At 37.3% G+C, this 21,378-nt stretch overlaps 1 protein-coding gene across 8 annotated transcripts in view; it reads right to left on the bottom strand.

Moving 5' to 3' along the window:
- Nucleotides 1-21,378, bottom strand: part of Fryl (FRY-like) — a 266,366-nt gene that overhangs the window by 167,919 nt on the left and 77,069 nt on the right. For all 8 annotated transcript variants that reach the window (XM_005392935.2, XM_005392937.2, XM_005392940.2 and 5 more), the window contains one exon: nucleotides 20,120-20,250. The gene's annotated coding sequence lies outside the window, so the exon portion shown is untranslated. The remainder of the gene's footprint in view (nucleotides 1-20,119; nucleotides 20,251-21,378) is intronic.

Raw genomic sequence — 21,378 nt, 5'->3', positions numbered from 1 at the left:
TAATGCATCTAAAATAAAAAATTCACTAAGTGAGACCAACAGAAGATTAGACTCTTACCAAAAAAAAAAAAAAAAAGCGCCTGCCTGGCAAGCGCAAGGTCGTGAGTTTGGTTCCCGGTACCGGCTCTTACCAAAAAAAAAAAAAAAAAAAAATCAGTAAACTTGGAATACTTGGAAAAAAAAATCAGTAAACTTGCAATCTTATTTAAAAAAAAAAACCCACCATTAATTTACAGTGTAGGGATGTAGCTTGGTAGTAGGGCACTTGCCTTGCACTCATAAGGCCCTAGGGTTTAATCCCCAGCATTGAGAGACAGAGAGACAGACACAGAGAGAGAGATAGCAACTCTCCAAAATGAAGCACAAACTATAAGCCAATAATGTGATAATAATAAAATGAATAGTCTTAATGACTCATGGAATACCACTGGGTCTAACATATTAGAAGTGAAATCTCAGATGGAGTGAACAGAAAATACCACATAAAAAGAAGAAACAATGATAAAATTTTCTAAAATTGATTGGCTGTTAATCTACAGATCCAAAAATCTCAAGAACACGTGTACCTCTGTGCAGTCATGTCAAGACACGTAATAAATTGCTAAACCCAGGGATAAAAAAAAAAATCATAAAAAGGAGTCTAAAAAATGATTGATTACTTACAGGGAACAAATCTCTCATCGAAATATATAAGGCAAAACTTGGAATGACATCATCGAAAGGCTTAAAATAGAAAACTGCTGACCCAGAATTTTATATCCAGTGAAAATATCTTTCAAAAAAAGCAAAATAAAAACTTTTAGGAGGGTCTGGGGATTTAGCTCAGCGGCAAAGCGCCTGCCTGGCAAGTGCAAGGTCGTGAGTTCAGTTCCCGGTACCGGAGAAAAACCAAAAAAAAAAAAAAAAAAAAAAAAAACTTTTAGGAAGCAGACAACAGCAGAAAGAATTTCTCACCAGTAGACCTGCACTACAAAAATATGTTAAAGTTCTTCAAGTAGAAAGAAAATCATAAAAGATGAAAACATGAATCAACACAATCAAATTGAGTGCCAGTATTTTTCACTTCAAATGTTCTTTAAAAGTTAATTTACAACGCTGGGCATGGTGGTGCACTTCTACAGCCCCAGCCCTAAGGAGGCTGAGGCAGGAAGATTACTATCAGTTCGAAGTCAGCCTGAGCTACATAGTGCGTTCAAGCTCAGCCTCAACTACACAGCGAGACATTGTCTAAGACAGAGAGAGAGAGACACACACAGAGAGAGAGAGAGAGAGAGAGAGAGAGAGGGAGGGAGAGAGAGAGAGAGAAGCAAAAAATTAATTACAAACCAGACATGATGACTGTAATCCCAGAACTTGGGAGGCTGAGGCAGGAGGATTGCTGTGAGTTTGAGGTCAGCCTAGGCTATATAGCTAAAGAACAGCCTGAACTACATAGTGCAATCTTATTTAAAAACAAAAACAAAAACATTGATTTACAGTGTAGGGATGTAGCTTGGTAGTAGGGCACTTGCCTTGCACTCATAAGGCCCTAGGGTTTAATCCCCAGCATTGAGAGAGAGACAGAGACAGAGACAGAGAGAGACACAGAGAAAGACAGACAGACAGGGAGAGATGAGAGAAACCTAGGTAGGTTAATGAACAAAAGCAAAAATGGTTAACAGTGTACTTTTCAGTTTATGCTACATGTAGAAAATTGAGTGTGGCAGTGCTTCCCTGTAATCCCAGCACTAGGGAGACTGAGGTAGAAGAATCAGAGGTCTGAGGCCACCTTTGGCTACACAGTGAGCTCAAGGCTGGCCTGGACTACCTAGTAAGACCCTACTTCATAAAACCAAAATAAATTTTTTAAATTAAATATATATATAGAAATAAAACATCTGACTACAGAAACAACACAGATGATGAACAGAGACATAAGGTATCAGGTTCTTACACTGTATGTAAAATGTTATCCTATTACTGAGAAGCTGTAACATTTTATAAACCCAGAATTACTCTTCAGAGAGAGATATATAATAAGCCTATTATAGATTAGAATATTAGAAAATATACAGTTAATCTAAAAACAGGTAAAGGAAGGGGACAGGAAACAAAACAGATGGGGAAAATGGGAAACAAACAGCAAGACAGATTCAAACCCAACCGTATCAACAACCACACTAAATACAAAAGACAGTATGCAAAAGATAGGGTACACCCTAGGATAACTTAGTGAACGACATAGATCCTTATGCCTTTGGCAAGGTTAGAATCCAATGATGGGAGATAAAAAATGTGTTGTGTGTATGGGACAGAGAAAGAGAGGGAGAGAGATCTTATATAAAAAGCACGCACAAAATTACAAATTATGATTAAGTGCTTTGAAGGCCTTAAGTGAAACCACAGGGACCACTAAGATAGGGTGGTCAGAACACACTACTCCAGGGACAAAACCAAATCTAACATCTCTTCAGCAGTGACTGCTCTTCTCAAGCATGAATGGGCCTTTATGCTTGATCTCAAACAGGAAAACAGAAGAAATTCTCCCTGAGCACGGTAAAAGTACACAGGTCCTCCACTGGAGACTCTTCCACCTGCCTGGGGTGTAGGGTGTCTCAAAGAGACCCTGAAATACTCACAGATTCCAAGAAACACAGAAGTAGATAGAAGAATGGCAGAGAAGCGTTCTGAGCATGAATGAGATCAGAAAGGCCACCTTTTTGGTCAGGTGGCACAGGTAGTGAGTGCGAGTCAAAGGACTGTGGAAACTGCTGAGACTAGAAAGCACACGGATAACAGTAAGAGAAAAGATCGTACGAGTGGGGGTAAGGACACAGATTCCAATTTCCCTACTAGATATATCTTAATATATGTAGTGACTAACAGGATTAGGAAATAAGCTTAATTATTCAAAAGTGACCCCTAGGCTGGGAGACTGGGAAGACGGTGGAGACTAAGTGGCAGAGCAGGTATAGGTGACAGGAGGCAAGTCTTGGCTACGTAAACCCAGACTACCAGGAGAGTGGCAGCAAACCTATGACACATGCGTTACTTGTTTTTTTCTTTTAAGACAAAAGATGTTACTGTACGAGTTGTTTTTTCTAAACGAAAACCTCAGTATTCAGGTTTTATTGAAGTGCTGGCACTCTGCAGTAAGTAAGTGGGTCTTGGGTTGCGGTCTGGGCACCGAGAGGCTTGCCATCACTCTGCAAAGGGGTTTCAGGACAAGAGGCGAGAGGGCACAGACACAGCCGGAAACAAGCACACACCAGCCACGCAAAGCTCTCCAGGCACCCTCGTTATTCATGAGGTTGGGGAGAAGGTATCTGCAAGCAGACAATAACCACAAATCAACAGATTCAGCTGCACAGATGAAAAACAAAACAAAGATACGAGAACCCAAATACATAAAGCACTATGAAAGGCAAACAAAGTGAATGACTGAGTTATGAGTGGAATCTGTTTTAAAGCAGTTGAACTTGAATTCTGAATAGAAAAGTTTCAGGCCATGTCCAAAAGTAACTGATCACATTAGAAAGATAAATCAAGCTTCTAATCATAGCCATAAATAGATTTCTAATAAAAATAAGTTTCTTACAAATGCCGAAGACTACATCAATATACCATACTCCCCAATTGGCAACATAAACCAGTAAAGAAGCATTTAACTCATGCTCTGTCACGTGGAGTGGATACCTACGTCGATACACAGCAGTTATATCACCTGTGTATGCCATAAGGTACAATTACCGCTGTGTCCCTGACACAGGCGTTTATTAATAGCCCAACTTGTTCTCAACTTTGATTTCAATTCTTTTTTATTTTTCACACATTAAGAAGAAATTGCGGGGCTGGGGATTTAGCTCAGCGGCAAAGCGCCTGCCTTGCAAGCGCAAGGTCGTGAGTTCGGTTCCCGGTACCGGAGAAAAACCAAAAAAAATAAAAAAATAAAAAAATAAAAAAAAAAAGGAAGAAATTGCTTTCTTTGCTATCAATGAAATAGTCCAGAACCTATACTAATATGTTCTTCTTTGCCCTCACAAACCAGACCAATTTGCTTTCATGTCAACATACTAAGATATTATTTATTGAAAGAAAAATCTTTTCTGAATATATTTGAAATTCATTCTTGAGCTCCTAAAAACTTAGACAGAAACTTTTAATTGCTCAAAACAATAATTTTTGAAGATCCTGCTCATAAAAATCTGCATTTTAGGATTTCAATTTTTAAAAACCCCTAGTTATAAGATTTTCATATGTATAACACACCCAATGTCCATACTTTTTGCCCCAGAAGAAACTAGAATTATTAATATTAACATAATTTCACTGTCAACATGTGTTACATAGATGTTTCAAGCAGAAAAGCGGATCTGCATCAAAATTAATCATTCTTACTGGGGACAAAAATAAAGAAAAGTCTGTGTACCTGAGCAGGGTGGACGCAGACTGACTGCCAACAGCAGGGCTGCTTCAAGCAGGGAGCAGCACTGTGAGCAGCCCTGCCGAGACGCTGCTGCACCCCGGCTGCCAGGCATACGGCCCGGTCAGCACCTTCGCAGGAAGCGCTCCAGACAGAGCAAGGGCTCACAGCACATTCAGCCAGCACTTGCACTTCTGCTCTTGTCCTGAGGCATCAGCAGTACGCTGCATTTCCAATCAACTGGGGTTTTTATCATTACAGGTGCCTTTGGCATTAACTCCTGTTTTTAAACCAAGTGTTGATTCAGAGAGGCTATCATAAGACATAAAAGGAAGAATCTAAAGGAGGGAAAGAAAAGCCACCAAAATGCAGAGACAATCAAACGTACACACAAAAATCACAGTTGGAGAAAATGAAGAAGCTGTCCAGTGCCACTAAGCAGGCAAATGAAGACACAGAAAAATGCTTATGCGGGTTAGAGTTAGTCACCATGCACTACATTAAACACAGCCTGGAAGAGCCCAACTTCATAATCTCAATACTCATTAAAGCCTTACTCTAAACCTAGTAAATTAGATTCATTTTTAAATACGATGCCCTAGTGATTCCTAAGCACATGAAAGTCTAAGAAGAATAACTTTAAAACATACTAATATAGAAATATCTCTTATCTTGCTCAGATCAGGTCTGGTGTCCTTATATATTTAAAAGTAGAGAATGGGAAAACCCAAAAGCCTAAGAAATATGAAGACATTTTTATATGTCTTACATAGAACTTTCTAGAGTTATTTTTAAAGTTTCTTCATCAAGTAGTCTAGAAATATATACCAGCTTATACTTTCTCTTGAGGATAGTATAAGAGATCAGCGAGGACCTACTTAACCTTAAATCACTCTTTTGAAACAAACATCCACCAAAAAAGCTCAAGTGAGAGAACAAGAATGTAGATAAAGCGTAATTTACAACTGTAATATGTAAATTTTGGACTACTGCTTAAATAAGTCAATGATGGAATGCTGGCTTTGTTAAAGAATTAAAAAAACAAACTTGAAGAAATGGGAAAAAAGAAAGGCAATGGATTAATCTTCATCTTGACTGACATCCATCTATAAAGAATCATCTGAGATTGTCTGGGTTAACTCCATAGCTAATTAAAAGAAAAGAGAGAAATGAGTACATTCAATAAGTCATATGCTTAAAAAATGATAAAAGTGCGTACTGTATCCATATATGTGACAGGATGGGGTAGGTTAGGTGGAAGGCATAGTTACAGCCTAGTAGACAATGAGTTCCACTGTGAAAAGGTCCATAAAACAAAATGATTAATAAAAGCAATCACTTTAGAACTCTGCACAAGAATACTGAGGGCATAAAGGAAATGTGGCAAGCCACAATACAGTTGTTATCTTTAAAGAATAAGCCATCTGGCCTTGGAAAACAGTCATAGGGTCACAAGGTTTTTTTTTTTTTTTAACTATACAGACTTTATGGTCACTTATCATAATCTCTTATATTTTATAGTACACAACTGAAGCCCTAGGAGGATAAATGATATAGTTGGATCTCAAATCAAATTAACATTTATTGAATACCGACTCTAGATTAAACACTTTTCCAAGGCAAATTATGGAAAACACAAGTAAGTTTGATGCTGAACCTCTTCTTCAAAATTTCCAGTCTGTTTCCCCAGTAAACTACCTATATGTAGCTCTCTGATGTTGGCAAAATTCTTTTGTATATTCTATCTTAGGCATCATTTTCTTTAGCATCTCTTGTTTTCTGGTTTCTGGGGTTTATTATTATTATTATTATAGAGACCAGTGTCTTGCTGTGCTGTTCAGGCTGGCCTGGCCTCAAACACCTCAGCTCAAGCAACCTTCCTACCTCAGCCTCCTGAGTAGCAGGAGCTACGAGTGTGCACCACCACAACCCCACTACTATCTTCTGACTTTGACCACACAGATCTGGGCCGTTATCTGTTTGTTTTGCTCTACAAAGCTACAGCTGAGTACTGTACTTGTGATGGAGACTAGTGGTCTGCAAAGCCCACAGTATTTACCTCCCAGCCCTTTACAGAAAAGCGTGCTGAGCTCTGCTCTAGATCATTGTTGCTCAATTTGTAATGTCTTTTTGAGTTTTATTTCGTTTTGTTTTGAAGCTAACAGAAGGCTGGTTTTGCTAGATGGTTTTGAAGGAAAAGTCACTGGGCTAAATATGGCAGCTAAATATCACAGCAGCGCTTGCTAACAAGTAAAAACTTGCTCTGCCGTATAAAAGACAAGGCCAAAGGCCAGAAAACACAAATTTTTATCAACATTTACTGACTGCTTCCTAACCAACCACCTGTCACTGAGCGAAGCTCTGGGACTACCCAAATAAGTCTGGCCAACTCAATCCTCAAAAAACTCACAAGGTGATAAAAGAAACAGTACATTTATATTAAATGGAGTAACAGAGGCTGAGAAAATGAGACTTCTGACAAAGAAGAAGATCGACTGGGCTGACAGGGTAAGGGAAAGTATCTGCCCCAGGACTGTCACACAAAAGACTTCTACACTTCCTGAAGAATTCCCGTTTCAGGAGCCACCAGAATTAGAAGCTGTAACTGTCTATAGTTGCTTCAACCCAGGCCACTATTTGAACCTGGGTGGAGCTCACTCTTGGACTGGTACTTTGCTTCCTGAATTCCCTGTATAGTACACTTTATTTTGGTTTAATCTTTCTAGTAGATTCTTTCAGTTACATTTTAAACTTATATTTAGCATTACTTAACTCTTCTGCTGTTCTTTTAACCACATTTTATTTAGTATCTCTTTTTCTGTTTTCTGGGTTGTTTTACTTTTTATTTTTTGAGACCAGGTCTCACTGTGCCGCCCAGGCTGGCCTCAAATGGCTGAGCTCAAGCAATTCTTCCACTTCAGCCTCCAGAGTAACTGGACTACAGGCTTGTACCACCACACCCTGCTACTATATCTCCTGATATACGTATTTCTATTGTTTTATTCATCTCTATGTACTTTTATTATTTCAGAATTTTAACTAATGTTTATTTAATACTTATAGTCTTTTCTTCTTCTCTTTTGTTTCAATTACTTCACCTTAGATTCAATGCTTTCTTTTTCGCGTGTTAGATGAGAAAGCAGCAGGGGTGATCTTCCAAACAGCAAGCCACCAGGAAGCTGTGGAGCCTGAAGAGGCAGAGCTCACAAAGCTCTGAGTGGATCTGGGGCCTGGGCAGGTCTTGCCCTTTGGCTCACAAATCTGGGCTATTCCAAGAGGATAATGGGTAGGAGCAGGAGGACTGAAGCATCAGGAACAATAGATATCATTAGGTGATAGCTTATGGTAGCACTGCCATAGGTACAATCTGTCATTGACCACAATAGATGCAGTGGTTAAAGATCAACCGGCTGGAGGAACTGTAGCACAGTTCTGCACTGATTTAGAATGGTGATCCATTCTGAGAGCTGCCTCATGAGGAGTCTGTGCCCCTGTGCAGACATCATGGGATGTATATATGTTCGGGAGCGATGGTGGCTATGACATCATTAGGTGATAGCTTATGGTAGCACCGCCATAGGTACAATCTGTCGTTGACCACAATGTTGTCATGTAGCACGTGACTGTTATTTTAACACCCACTGCCAACACACCATTTATCCATTCCACACTGGATAAATGTCAGCCCCGTAACTCAGAAATGACAGGGTAAGTGGGACAGATAGGAAGCAATGCCAGGCCCCTTAGTAAAGAATACTAATGTATCTTTACCTCAATTAAGTTTCTTACAAGGCCTTCCTAAAAGGTACAGCAATAAAGAGCTTTACATTAACTCTAACCATACAGCTATTCCTCAGATAATAACCTATCTGTTTAACAACAAAAGTGCACTGCTTCAACTCAGGGACTTACAACCTTTTTTTTTTTTTTTTGCAGGGGGGAGTACGTTCTACAAATCTTGCATATAGAGCCTCAATATCTTTTTTGTATAGTATACCTTGTTTATATAGTACTATAATTTTGCTAACTGTACTGCATAGTACAGTACTATAGTTGTTATACAAGACAGTACTGCATGTAAGAGTTATGCCGATACAAATAAAGGTATCAAGTTGGAGTGTTCTTTGACCATTTCTTCATTCTGAATAGTGTAATGTACAAATGGACTGCATATAATTCCTCATTTAGTGACCAATTCATTTAACGATCTACTAGCAGGAATAAAAAGCTCAGGTAGTTAAATGAGGAATGCCTGTAGTTAAATGCCTGTTTTTGAAAGTAGACAACATGTAGCCTAGGCACACAGTGTAAAAAGAACCATCTCATGAAGTAATCAAACTAACCATGAAAACTGTCAAGAGAAGCTGCTAAAGTAATACAGCTGTACTAACTTTTGAAAAAAACCTCTGTAGCTAGGCATAGTGGCACAAAATTGTAACCCCAGCACTCTGGGAAGCTGAGGCAGGCAGATTCTAAGTTCCAGCCCACCCTAAGTAGCAAGACCTTGCCTCAAAACAATAATTTCTTAAAAATGGCTGAGGATGCAGATCAGAGCAAAGACCTGAGATTCACTCTCCAGTACTGCAAAACAAATTCTCTGCTTCGAATCACACAACCGTTTAGAAATGGCTACCTAAAAAAGGTCACACTGTGAATGAGGACAATCAAAGACATGCCCGCAATTCAAGCCCCCTGAAGTGCCATGTAGCTATACTATTGCATGCTACATTTTCTGAACTCATGTACTTAAAAAACCTAAATCCAAATTCCTAGAATATGCTCTATGATGGAAGGCTCCAAGGATAGATTTTTAAATCAATTGATTCACCTACATCCAAATCAAGAATTCAGAAGTTTTTCTAGTAATTTCAGCTACTCTTTATTGAACGATGTGTCAATTTTGTTATTTTTTTTCTTATAATCTTGAAAACAATATTAGAAAGAAGCCATTATTCAAATTGGCAGGTGAGGTTTAGTCCAAGGACACACAGCCAACCAGCCACTGGGAGAGCTCAGCCCCCGTCCACTCCTTCCTCACCACCTCACTGCCTCCTACAATGGCGACTGGCCTTCCTGGCAAGCCTCATTCAACAGGAGAATTCTCAGGAGATGTAGAGATACAGAGAAGGGACAAATAACACACCCTGAAAAGACTTCACGTCTACCCTCCAACGATTATAGCCTGACAAGTACTACAAAGGCTCTCTCAAGGGAAACTATTTTACATCATGACACTACAAAAGCCCAACACTTCCAAATCCCATTTGTATGAGCAAGAAGAACCCCTGCATTGCCTCCTGCACCTACCTGATGAGTGGAAGGGCCCATGTGGGTCAGGCTAGAAGTTCCATTATTTAGAACTCAGGCTCTTCCGGGACATTGTCCTGCCCAACAACCTTTTACCACATTAGAATTCCAAAGGATTCTCCATGTCCTTCAGTTTGTCAAAACTACGAGCATTTGAAGTGTCAAAAGGAACACTCATCTCAATTCTCTCCCAGGGACAACTCTAAATTTCCTATTAAGAGTTGGGTCTTTGATGAAGAGAATCACTTTTTATCTATCTGATTTCCTTCCAAAAAGAAAGAGACACAGCATGCTATTCCTCTACTCAGTGTTAGGGGTACCAAACGAAAAGCTCTTTTCTAGTTTTCTGAGTTATTTTCACACTGATTTCCACAGTGGTTGTCCTAGTTTACATTCCCACCAACAATGTAGTAGTTACACACAGACACACGCACATGTGCATATGTCCTCCTCAGCATTTGTTATTAGATGTTTTTGATGACAGCCATTCTTGCTGAGATCAGATGGTATCTCAGTGTAATTTTAATTTGCATTTCTCTGATGGCAGTGATAATGAGTATTTTTTCACATACTTACTGGCCATTTGTCTTTCTGAGAAATGTCTATTCATTTTAGTTGACTACTTTGAAGATAACGATACCCACTGCAATAACTATTATTCTTATTATGAAAGTTTGATTATTTTTTCATGAAAGAAAAAACTCTTTGAACTAAGACAATTTAATCAGTAAGAGCAATGACTGCAAAAACAAAACTAAAATCAAAACTCACTTATTAAGAAAATCCAGTTCATAACAGTGAATAGTCCCCTTTCTTTACTCAAATATAGACAACATTCTAGGAGGCAGAAGGAAGATGATCACAAATTCGAGCCCAGCACGGGCAACTGCGCAATTTAGTAAGTTCCTGTCTCAAAGTTTAAAAATAAAAATCAAAAGGGCTGGTAATATAGCTTACTACAAAAGCCTGGGTTCAATTCCTAGTACTGCAGACAGACAGACAGACAGAGTGCCTGACCGTCATGGATGGATGGAAAGAAAAACAGATGATTTTCAAATACCATACCAAAGCATTTGGATGTTTAATATTACTGCTAACTTTTGATTCATCCCTACTGGCCAGCTATGCTCAATACCTCAAGAAGTACAGTGTACCAGTATATTTTTTGCTACAGCTTTAAACTGGGAGGTTCTCCAAAAGGCACATAGCACTATTAGGTGGTGGTAGAACCTTTAAGAGGTGGGGCCTAGTGGGAGGTCTTCATGTTGTTGGGGATGTGCCACTGAAGGACACTGTGGGACCAGTTCTCTTCTGTTTTTTGTGGCGCGCGCGCGCGCGTGTGTGTGTGTGTGTGTGTGTGTGTGTGTGTGTGTTGCTTCCTGACCATGAGGTGAGCAATTCTCCCCTGCCACATACACAAAGCAACACAACAGGAAAGTGGACTAAAGCCTATACAACTGTATGCAAAATAAACCTTTTTCCTTTTAAGTTGACTACCTCAGGTATTTGTTGTAGTAGCAGAAAGGTGATTCACAAACACATCATGTAAACATTTATATTTCATGTAATCATTAAATGCTTTATAATGAAATGGAAACAATACCTCAAGATGCATGACTCATGGCTTTGTAAAAGTCATTCAAACAGCTATTGACTTAATCAGCTTATCTTATAGAGTGTTATTAAAAAAATCAGCTATTCATTAAAGTGAAAGACAGGGTCTCAAAGAGTAATGCTTAATACATACTGAAATTAAAGTTTCTTCCTATTGAAATATATAGAGTAGTTAAAATGGAAGTAGCCAAAATGGGATATGGTCTCTAAAAAAAAAAAAACAAAAACAACAACAACAACAACAACAAAAAACTAGGTAGAATTCTTCTTTAAAATTATACTTAAAGATTCAAAAACATCAAACAACGCTATAATGAGATAAAGCAGAAGGAACAAAAGCTTGACTTTCAAATAACGGCATAGCTATACCATTTGGTTTTAAAAGAAATCTCTAATCATTGGCTTATTGGGGCCTGGGGATTTAGCTCAGCGGCACAGTGCCTGCCTGGCAAGCGCAAGGTCGTGAGTTCAATTCCCAGTACCGGAAAAAAACCAAAAAAAAAAAAAAATCATTGGCTTATGCTTCCTTGAACTTCTAAAATTTTGAATAACAACTTATCTCACAGGCTTGTGTAAAGAGACTTATGCAACATTCACAAATTTAACCTTTATTTGCTAAGCAACTATTATATGTCAAACCATGAAACACATTGAAAACAGCAATTCCATGTTCCGCTGATGTTGTAATTTCACAAGGGAAAGAGGTCTGGCATGCACTAAATAACAGACAAATGTTATCATTTTAGTTATTAGTAAAACAAAAAAGACAGCAGTGCCCCTTTGAACATGGAAGTTGCTCATCCGTTTTTCACCCTAAATATCGACACACACACTTACTCTGTTCAACATGTCACTGTTCCTGGTGGATCATAAGAATCAACGTCCTAATATGTTTTTGTCATATTAACACTTATGCTTGACTCTAAACAGAATGAACAATTACCCAATCCTGGAGTTATAATGACTCTGCAGCTGTCACAGCAGAAATCTGAAGAAACACACACCTGATTATTAGGATGTTTCTATCATCTGCTGTTCTCCAATAGTAAGAAAATAATACTGCAGTACATTCTTAATAAGAAAAGGGCATTTTCCCCACAAATTTTTATGCCTGAAGATAAATATCTGATGTTCTAATTCTACTAATATTTATCTGTGAAATCCGTCTATTTTGGTTTTGTTTTTTGAGACAGGGTCTCACTGTATAGTTTAGACTGGCCTTGATCTCACTATGTAGCCCAGGCTGGCCTACAATTCAAGTGTTCCTTCTGCTTCAGCCTCCCAAGTGCCAGGGTTACAGGTATGTGCCACCACCACGCCTGGCTGGTCTTCTTTTTCTTCACTGAACGCTGGGGGTAGAACCCAGGGTCTTGCACACCCTAGGGAAGGGCTCTACCACTGCTACCACCAAGCTGCATCCCCGGTCCCTGGGCATTTAAGCACCTCATGAACAAGATTACCTAACACACTGTGTGACTGTTCTAACATTAAGGAAGTAGCAAGGCAAATAAATGATTTACTAATTTCACAATATTGCAATATTATACAGTTACATACAATAAAGTGCCTTCATTCTAAAGTACAACTGTTCTCTAATCATTTCATTTAAAGTCTCCATTCAAGTAGGAATCACAAGAAAAAGATCAAGAGGTCTGTCAAGCTTTAAGTTCATAAATAAAATTTACGTGTAATCACCACCATTTTGATACAGTGCCAAGGCCTTGTCTTTTAATGGGGATTTGTTCAGTATCCCTGTCTCTCTTGCCTAAACAAACCCATATATATCAGCTATGATTTTTAGTTCCAGAAGGTATCCCAGGGTGAAATCTTTCCAATCTTGCACATTTCTCTGACCTATGTTTAATTCAAACACAGTTTTTTAAGGAATTCATCTTTATGGAATCTAACCAAACCACTCAACTTTTTTTACACCAAAACAACTCTTTCTTTTCATCTTATACTGCACCAAATTATGTAACATATAATTCAATTACATAATCATAATAACACATATAATTAGCATAAACAGGTTTAGTTAAAAATACAGCCAACTCTGAGGAGGCCCACAACCCAACCTGATGGGAGAGACAGTGGCTGCGAGTCCAGCTGTGTGTAGTAGACTACAAGGCATGCATCCATCGATGTTGCAAAGAAATAGAGAATACTGGTAAATCCAGTGGCTTGTTTGAGAATGTCTACAAAAATTTTTAAACATTAAGCTACTTAACATTTAAAGAGGGCTGGGGATATAGCTCAGCAGCACAAATGCACTGCCTGGCAAGTCCAAGACCCTGAGTTTGATTCCCAGTACCAAAAAAAATTAAGGAAAGTTCAAAACCAAAAGGAATCCTCAAAATGTTCTTTAAATTGACCCCCTTGGCTAATACATTAGGTTTGCATATATTTTTGCTAAAAAAATCATAAGCATTCCTAAATAATGCTGCAGTTAAAAGTAAGTTTCTCCATTTTCTAAGCTGAACTTGTTCTTAAACAAACCTCTCACAAAAGTATAACTGTTAATCTACATTTAAAATCATCTCTAACACTTCTTAGGAAAAAATTTTAAATACTGAATTAACAATTACAAAAGTTGAGAACAAACTGATTCAGATACAAGCCTATGAGGTTCCGTACCAGTCTCTCCCTCTCCCTCCCCCGCTTGTTTATTTACATGAAATCTCCCCATATTCTCAATTTCATTCATTAAATGAATGAAGCCACAACACCCCTTAGGGGAACTGCTCTAGTCATATTTTCATGACTTCTGGCTGAAGTCCTGCATTATCTCCACCCTAGTACCATAAATGAACCGTACTTCCTGTTTACTTATAAGAAGCATGTGGGTTCTATGCTTATATACTGTACTAGTATAGTATCAAACGCCAACATTCAAGAGGAAGGCTTTCATCAGTTAGCAGAAATTTAAGGAACAGACACTTTAAAATTTTATTAGTAAATATCTGCAGTACATAACATTTATATTCATTATGTAGACTTGGTATACGTACATGACACATCTTAATTTCTTTTGTCATTTCCTTTCCCTTCCTTCCCTCCTCATTTCATCTCCTGATCCCCTCCCCTTTGAGAGAATCTATCTCCCTACTTCTTATTATCTTTTACTGTATTTTTTTTCTTTATTTATAATTTGACTTTTTCATATAAGAGAGGACCAGATATTTTAAAATCAAATCTCAGCCAGGCATATAGCTCAGTGGCACAAACACCTGCCTGCAAGTGCAAGGTCCTGAGTTCAATTCCCAATACCAAAAAAATAAAGAAATAAAATAAAATAAAATAAAATCTCTCCACATATTCTTTAATTTTTATATTCATGCCCTAAAATTAAATTTTATTTTTCAAGAGAAAAACTGGGCAAGAGTTATTCACAAAGAACATGCAGGCTCAGAAATTTCAACATATAAGAGATTCCTTTAGGGTTGCCTTATTTTACTCTTTCGACCTTGCTTAGTAAAAAGATACAACCTAGGCAAATTCTTAGTCATTAACTTCAGTCATTATTTGCAAATCAATATAAATTAAGAGACCTAATTATTACATTTTGTAACAGGTATTCTACATTCAAATGAGTTTAACATAATCTTAGAAAAAGAAACAGCAAGTTTAGAAATAAATGAGTCATATAAATGGGCATGGCATATTTACATTTAAACACTAGTCTAGTCAGATAGGCGGAGATACAACTAAATGATACAAGACCAAAAGTGAAAGGAACACTAAATTTTAATAACATAACTGCACTATTATATATTCAGATTTTTGTTCATGTCTATATACACTGTTGTACACAAAACTATGCTTACTGTTCACAGATTTTAACTGGGGTGGAGGGGTAGCCTCACCTTCACTTCCCCACTCAAATGAGTGAAAATCAGAAAGACAACTTTTAAAACCAGTATACTGTATATAGTAATATAGATTTCTTTTTAAAACTTAAAAAACTGACTGGGCATGACGGTGCACACCTAGAGAGCATGAAGATCCAGGCAACTTCAAGGCCAGCCTCAACTACGGAGCGAGACACTGTCTCAAAGAACAAAACAAAACAAGCAAAAGAGGAAAACCTCCTTTATTTTCCACATTTTTGATAACTTCTGGCAGAAATTATTGCTGCTCATAAATACAACTCTACGTTGAAAACTGACACAAAATAGTACTAAAAAGAATATGAGGTAATACGAGAACTGTTTTAAAGGTAAGGGAGCAGTTATTTATCAAAGTTTTAAATGTACATAGAAATTTATACTAGAAGCAATTATCCAGAAGTATAAAGTGACAGAGAAATGAGTATTAATTACATAAATATTTTAATAATCAAAAGTTAGTCATTCTAAATGTTCATGAATAGAAGTTCAGTGAATAAATCATTGTATCCATACAGTGAAGTATGCTTTAAATGAGACAGAAAGCTGCTTATGTTGTAACAAATGAAAAGGCAAGTATCAGAGCCATTTGGACACTACACCTCATTTTTAAAACTCCAGTAAGAATGTGTATATGAATGTTTACATGTAAACTTAAAATATGCATAGAGAACAGTTGTAATACAAACCAAATTTGCATGTTTACAAAAAATCAAATATTGCACTAATTTATATGAGCACCTACCTACTCCCTAAAATATAAGACTATTTTATAAAACTATTTTAACATTTTAAAATTTTTAATCAAAAATTTTAAAACTTAATACTTATATTTGCTAGTTACTATACTAAAAATAAGAGAATGAATATTCATAAGAATAAAAATATTCATAGCCAGGTGTGATGGAGCATGCCTATAATCCCAGCACTTGGGAGGCTGAGGCAGAAGAATTGTTGGGAGTCTGAGACCACCCTGGGCTGCAAAGTGAGCTCAGGGTCAGCCTGAACTGCATAGTGAGACCCTGTCTCAAAAGGACAAAACAAAAACAAAAAGAAAAAGAAAAAGAAAAAGAAAAAGAAAAAGAAGAAAAGAATATTCATGAGAATAAGAATATTCTCATAAGGATATTTTAACAGTTTAAAATATTTAATCAGAAATTTAAAAACAGCACTTATATTTGCTAGTTACTACAGTATTTGTAAATTTGATTTTTTATAACAAAAGTACTATGATAAAAAATAATTATATTACAGTCAGAGACCCTTTATGTTCTAGTTTTGAGTTTCTTTAGGGGTTGAACTCCAGGCTTCTCACACTCTAGAAAGTGTTTTATTCCTAAGTCACACTCCCAGCCTCTCTAAGACTCTTTAATAATTTGCCCCAACTATTTTCTATCTTTAGAGTAAAACAAAGAACATATTTTTAAACAAAATTTAAGTAGTTTCTATAGTGACAGACAAAACTCAGAATCATTTTTATTTATACAGTGCATGCTTTAACAATAACAGGATTCTTGTTGGTGGTGTTTTTTAAGTACCGAAGAGTACACCCAGGATGGCTGCACTGCATCCCCAGGGAACTTTTTCTGAGGCAATGTCTGGCTAAATCATCCTCCTGTCTCAGCCTCCTGAACTCCTGGGGTTAAAGGTTTGCACCACCTGCCGAGCAAGTGTTCTCTAATAGTTACCACCGAAGTGTCTCTAAGACATCAGAACTGTCAGCTTCCTTAACAGCTCTATCTGGACTTACAGCACATTTAAGCTCTTCCTCTAAACTCCAGCCAACAATTTTAATATTTAAAAATTTAGGCCACGACATAGTTAACTTTACTAAACACTCTTAATACTTCAACTGATTTTCAATGTAAGAATTCACACTTACTACAATTCATACTTGTAAAAATAATTTCACTTTGCTAAAATGCCTTTTGCAAGGGTCAAAGCAATGCAGATTTATTTTACCTCGTCGTCGCAGATGTCTGTGTGGGTCCTGACTGTGATGCAAACCAGCTCCAGCTGGTTCATCCACTGTCTTCTCTGATGAAAGCAAACTAAAGCGCTTCATCTTAAGTAACCTTGGGGAATTTTCCTGAATACTATCTCCAATCTCCAAAGTCGTATCTCCAGAAAGAATAGGAGGAACAACTCTCTTTAAAAAATCCATGTCAAGGTTGTTCTACATTCCTAGACCCAGAAGCACACAGAAAGGTACTGAACCGACTTCCTTGATGAGAAGTTAAGGTATGCTATTTGTGTGAAAGAGCAAAGAGACGTCATGTGAATTTAGGTGGGGCTAAAGCCCAGTAAGTCAACTGCCAGCTGTTTAGAAGCTGATTTTTAGGACAAGTACTGTTCCTGCTGATAAGGAACCACACAGCTCTAGACTAGGAAACTGCACTCCATATAGAAACATACTTGTACAGTGGGTGTTAACAGCAATAAGACCATAAAATGTTTAGCATCCATCTAGTTTAACATTTACACTCTGAAAAACCTTCAGTGTGACAAAGACAAATTTACTTTGGACTGAGGTGTGAAATAGTAACTTGTACTCAAAAGATAATTTTTATCACTCTGAAAATTACTTAAGGATCTCAAGAACAACTCTACAGAACATGAAAAGGACATGAAAATTTTATATTACAAACTTTCCAATGTACTCTTAAACACAGGCTCATGTGCTCAAACCAAAGTTTCTTTATTATGATCAGTCACAGTTATGAATAATAACGCTGGAAACCCTGGCATACATTACAAAATAATTATAGATAATTAAAATAGGTGGATCTCAGAATATAAAGTTGAAGACTTGAAAGTATAAACATTTCAATTCGGTACATGTAGTAGTCAATATTACATAATTTATTTTCAAAATAACTGTGTATTCCACTAAAGTTTTTAAATAGCAAAACTAACTGACCCTATGACAAAACAGTCCAAGCGTTCTGAGCGCTGAAGTTGCCCTTCCTTTGCCTGCCTTTGGTGGGGCTGCTAAGTGAGCAACAAGGAAATAAAGAGAAGAAGGGAACAGAAGGAGCAAACACTGCAAGGAATCGTAATTAAATCGTAATTTCAAAAACTAGATACTCCTAATGGTCACACAGGCACAATCTCATTACTACAATATGCAACATGAAGAAAATTATTTACATAACATTTCTTAAGATGAAGCAGAAATGGCCTCTGTAGGTATCAGGAAAAAATGATTATAAGAGAAAAACAAGTAAATGTCTGGCTCATTATTCTTCTACCACATTACTTACCAAGTCAACTATTCTGTACAGGGCCAGGGACACAGCTCAGCAGCACAGCGCCTGCCTGGCAAGCTTGAGGTCCTGAGTTTGACTCCTGGTACCAAAAAACTATTCCCTATACCACTTTTTTTTGTTTTTTTTTTCTGGTACCGGGAACCGAACTCACGACCTTGCACTTGCCAAGCAGGTGCTGTGCCGCTGAGCTAAATCCCCAGCCCCTATACCACCCATTTTTTAAAATACTCTCTTGAAGATCCTTTACAATAAAGCACTAATACACTATCGAGTTTTAGAGATAAAGAACCAGTACAAATTCTGTCTAGGTAAAAGGTGTCAAAAAACAAGGAAGTATAATGGGTGTTAACAGCAATATCGAGACCATAGAATGATTTACATTTCTTACTCTCAAGCAGGACTATATCTGATGGGGGGGGAAACACTGACTTTTAAAAAATGCTTCTAAGAAGCGTAGCTCTCTTAACTCACAGACATAAAAGGATTAAAATTAATATCCAAAACTCATTAGAACTACACTCATTAATATGGCTAAAAGTAATCACTGTTTTCAGGTTCTCTCTCTGCATAGACTCTCATGTTCTTTACATCTTAGGTTTTTTGTTTGCAAGTCCTCTGGAGGTCTTATCTACAAAGCCCAGAAACACAGCGGTATATAACATGCTAATCAGGGAGGCGACTTTGCCTTCATGATGGTTCATGATACACTAGACAAGCATCTATGTTGCTACTGACCTCATTGTTAAAAACTACTTTCAGCTAAAGAAAGGAAGGAGTTCTGGCAAAGGGAGCAAAGATTAGATGTTATAGGAGAGATCACAAAAGATTTTTCTTTGCTCAACAAATATTTGCTGAATAACTTCTATAATGATCTGTTAAAAATACAAAGACTCTTAAACTGAGTCTCCATCTCTACGAATCTTACTGTTTAAGAAGGGAAATAAACTCCCACAGCTACCATACTGTATAGAGTTGGCCAAAGTTTTGTTGAACCTGTACTGTAGTTCAGTTTCCTCTGCCTAAACTGCTCTGTATTCCACCTTAGTCTTTATAGGTGTTGATCCCTAATAAACATCCTGGATGCTACATGACTTTTCAGCATCTGCTTCCTCTGAATCTACCCTGAAACACAGGTGAGAAGGAAAGCATAGAATTCCAGTGACAAGACTGTATCCACTACTAGCTGAACCTATGAGGAGAAAAAGCCACTTTATGGTATTTGTTTACGTGTTGATATTTATTAGCCGTTTATCATAACGTTGAGCTTGCTGCACAAAGGCTCATGTGTTAAAGGCTTGATACCAGCTTGAGGCTACTGGGAGGTTGTAGAAGCTTGAGAGTCAGAGCCTAGTGGAAAGTAGTTAGGTCACTGGGGTATGCCCCTAAGGGGGACTGTGGGACCCAGGCCAGCACACTCCCACCATGATGTGCTACCTCACTATAGGCCGAAAGCAGTGGGGCCAATCATTCACAGACCAAAACTGCGAACACTATAAGCCAAAACAAAACCCTACTCTTAACAAGTTAATAGCTATGATACAATCATGAAGTTATACTAGAAGCTGGAGGTTAAAATACAGCATTCAAGAATCTTTTCAGCCCTAGTCACCACTTGGCCTTAAGAATATTTATTGTAATCTTACCGTGTCACTTGAAACAGTAACTTCTTGGTGGTAATGTGGATCATTAATCCTGACTGTATGACTCTTGAGCAGTTTTGAGAATTCAGCATTTAGATGTTAATCATCCAAGATTCAAATAAATGGCTTCAGCTCTGAAAAAAAAAAATACACTATTTACACGCCCGGTACATTTGCAGGAAGTACATCTTTGTGTTCCTCATATTCATCCTGACTTCTGACTCCATACTAGCATCACTTAGTGCTACAGTTATACTCTTTCAATGATGTGTTACATTTCTTCTGAATTTTTCCTACAGAAAATTTAAAGCTAATACAAAATTACATAGTATAATACCTCATTATTCCCAGTTTCAACAATTAACTCATAGCAAATCACACCCTAACACTGTGGATTATTCTGAAGCAAACACCAAACATCGAATCATTTTATCTTTACCTAAATCAGTATGCATCTAAGACAAAGACTTACTTTTTCAACATAAGCCAATTCCACTATAATACCTACAATATATTGATTTTTCTGTAATATTAACTACCGATCAGTGCTTAAATTTGCTCAAGTCTCTTGTAAGTGTCTTTTCAATGGTTTGCTCCAATCCAAATCTAAACAAAACCCATACAGACAATTGTAACTCTGCCCCTTTACTCTCTCAGAATCTATAGATATCTTTCTCCCTTTCTTTCTAATATTTTTCACTAGCCAATGACTGAATTCATACAGCAATACCTTATTCAACAATACATTTAAACATTACTTTATTCACTAAATATAGATTTGCAATATAATTCATACACCTACCTACTAAGCGTAATGTTCATGCCATCTATTCGGAATGCATATTTTTCAGATTCTCAACAACTCTGAGAGGGGTTCATGGACTACTGTATATATCTATACTTGTTTACATGCCACGTTTTCCTATCATTAAAGTTAGTGGCATTTTTGAAAAGTAATGTAGCATTAAAACTCAAATTGTCCATATTTAAACCATAACCACTTTCTTAATAGTTTTTTCCTGTTTAATAAATTTAATATCCAATGCAACAAAAAAGGTTGTTGAATGTTTCTGAAACATTAACTTTGTACTAAAAACTCTTAATTTGAAATTCCTTTAGATAGGGCCGGGGATATAGCTCAGCAGCATAGGTGCTTGCCTGGTAAGTCTGAGGTCATGAGTTCAATTCCTGGTGCAAAAAAAAAAAAGAATGAAATTCCTTTAGACAAGTTATATATAAAAATAATACTTCATTTACTCAGA

This window comes from Chinchilla lanigera, unplaced genomic scaffold (assembly GCF_000276665.1).
Source record: "Chinchilla lanigera isolate Chin_1 unplaced genomic scaffold, ChiLan1.0 scaffold00046, whole genome shotgun sequence".
Lineage (NCBI taxonomy): Eukaryota > Metazoa > Chordata > Mammalia > Rodentia > Chinchillidae > Chinchilla > Chinchilla lanigera.
The sequence above is the reverse complement of the archived record's forward strand: the minus strand, read 5'-3'. Positions and strand labels throughout refer to the sequence as shown.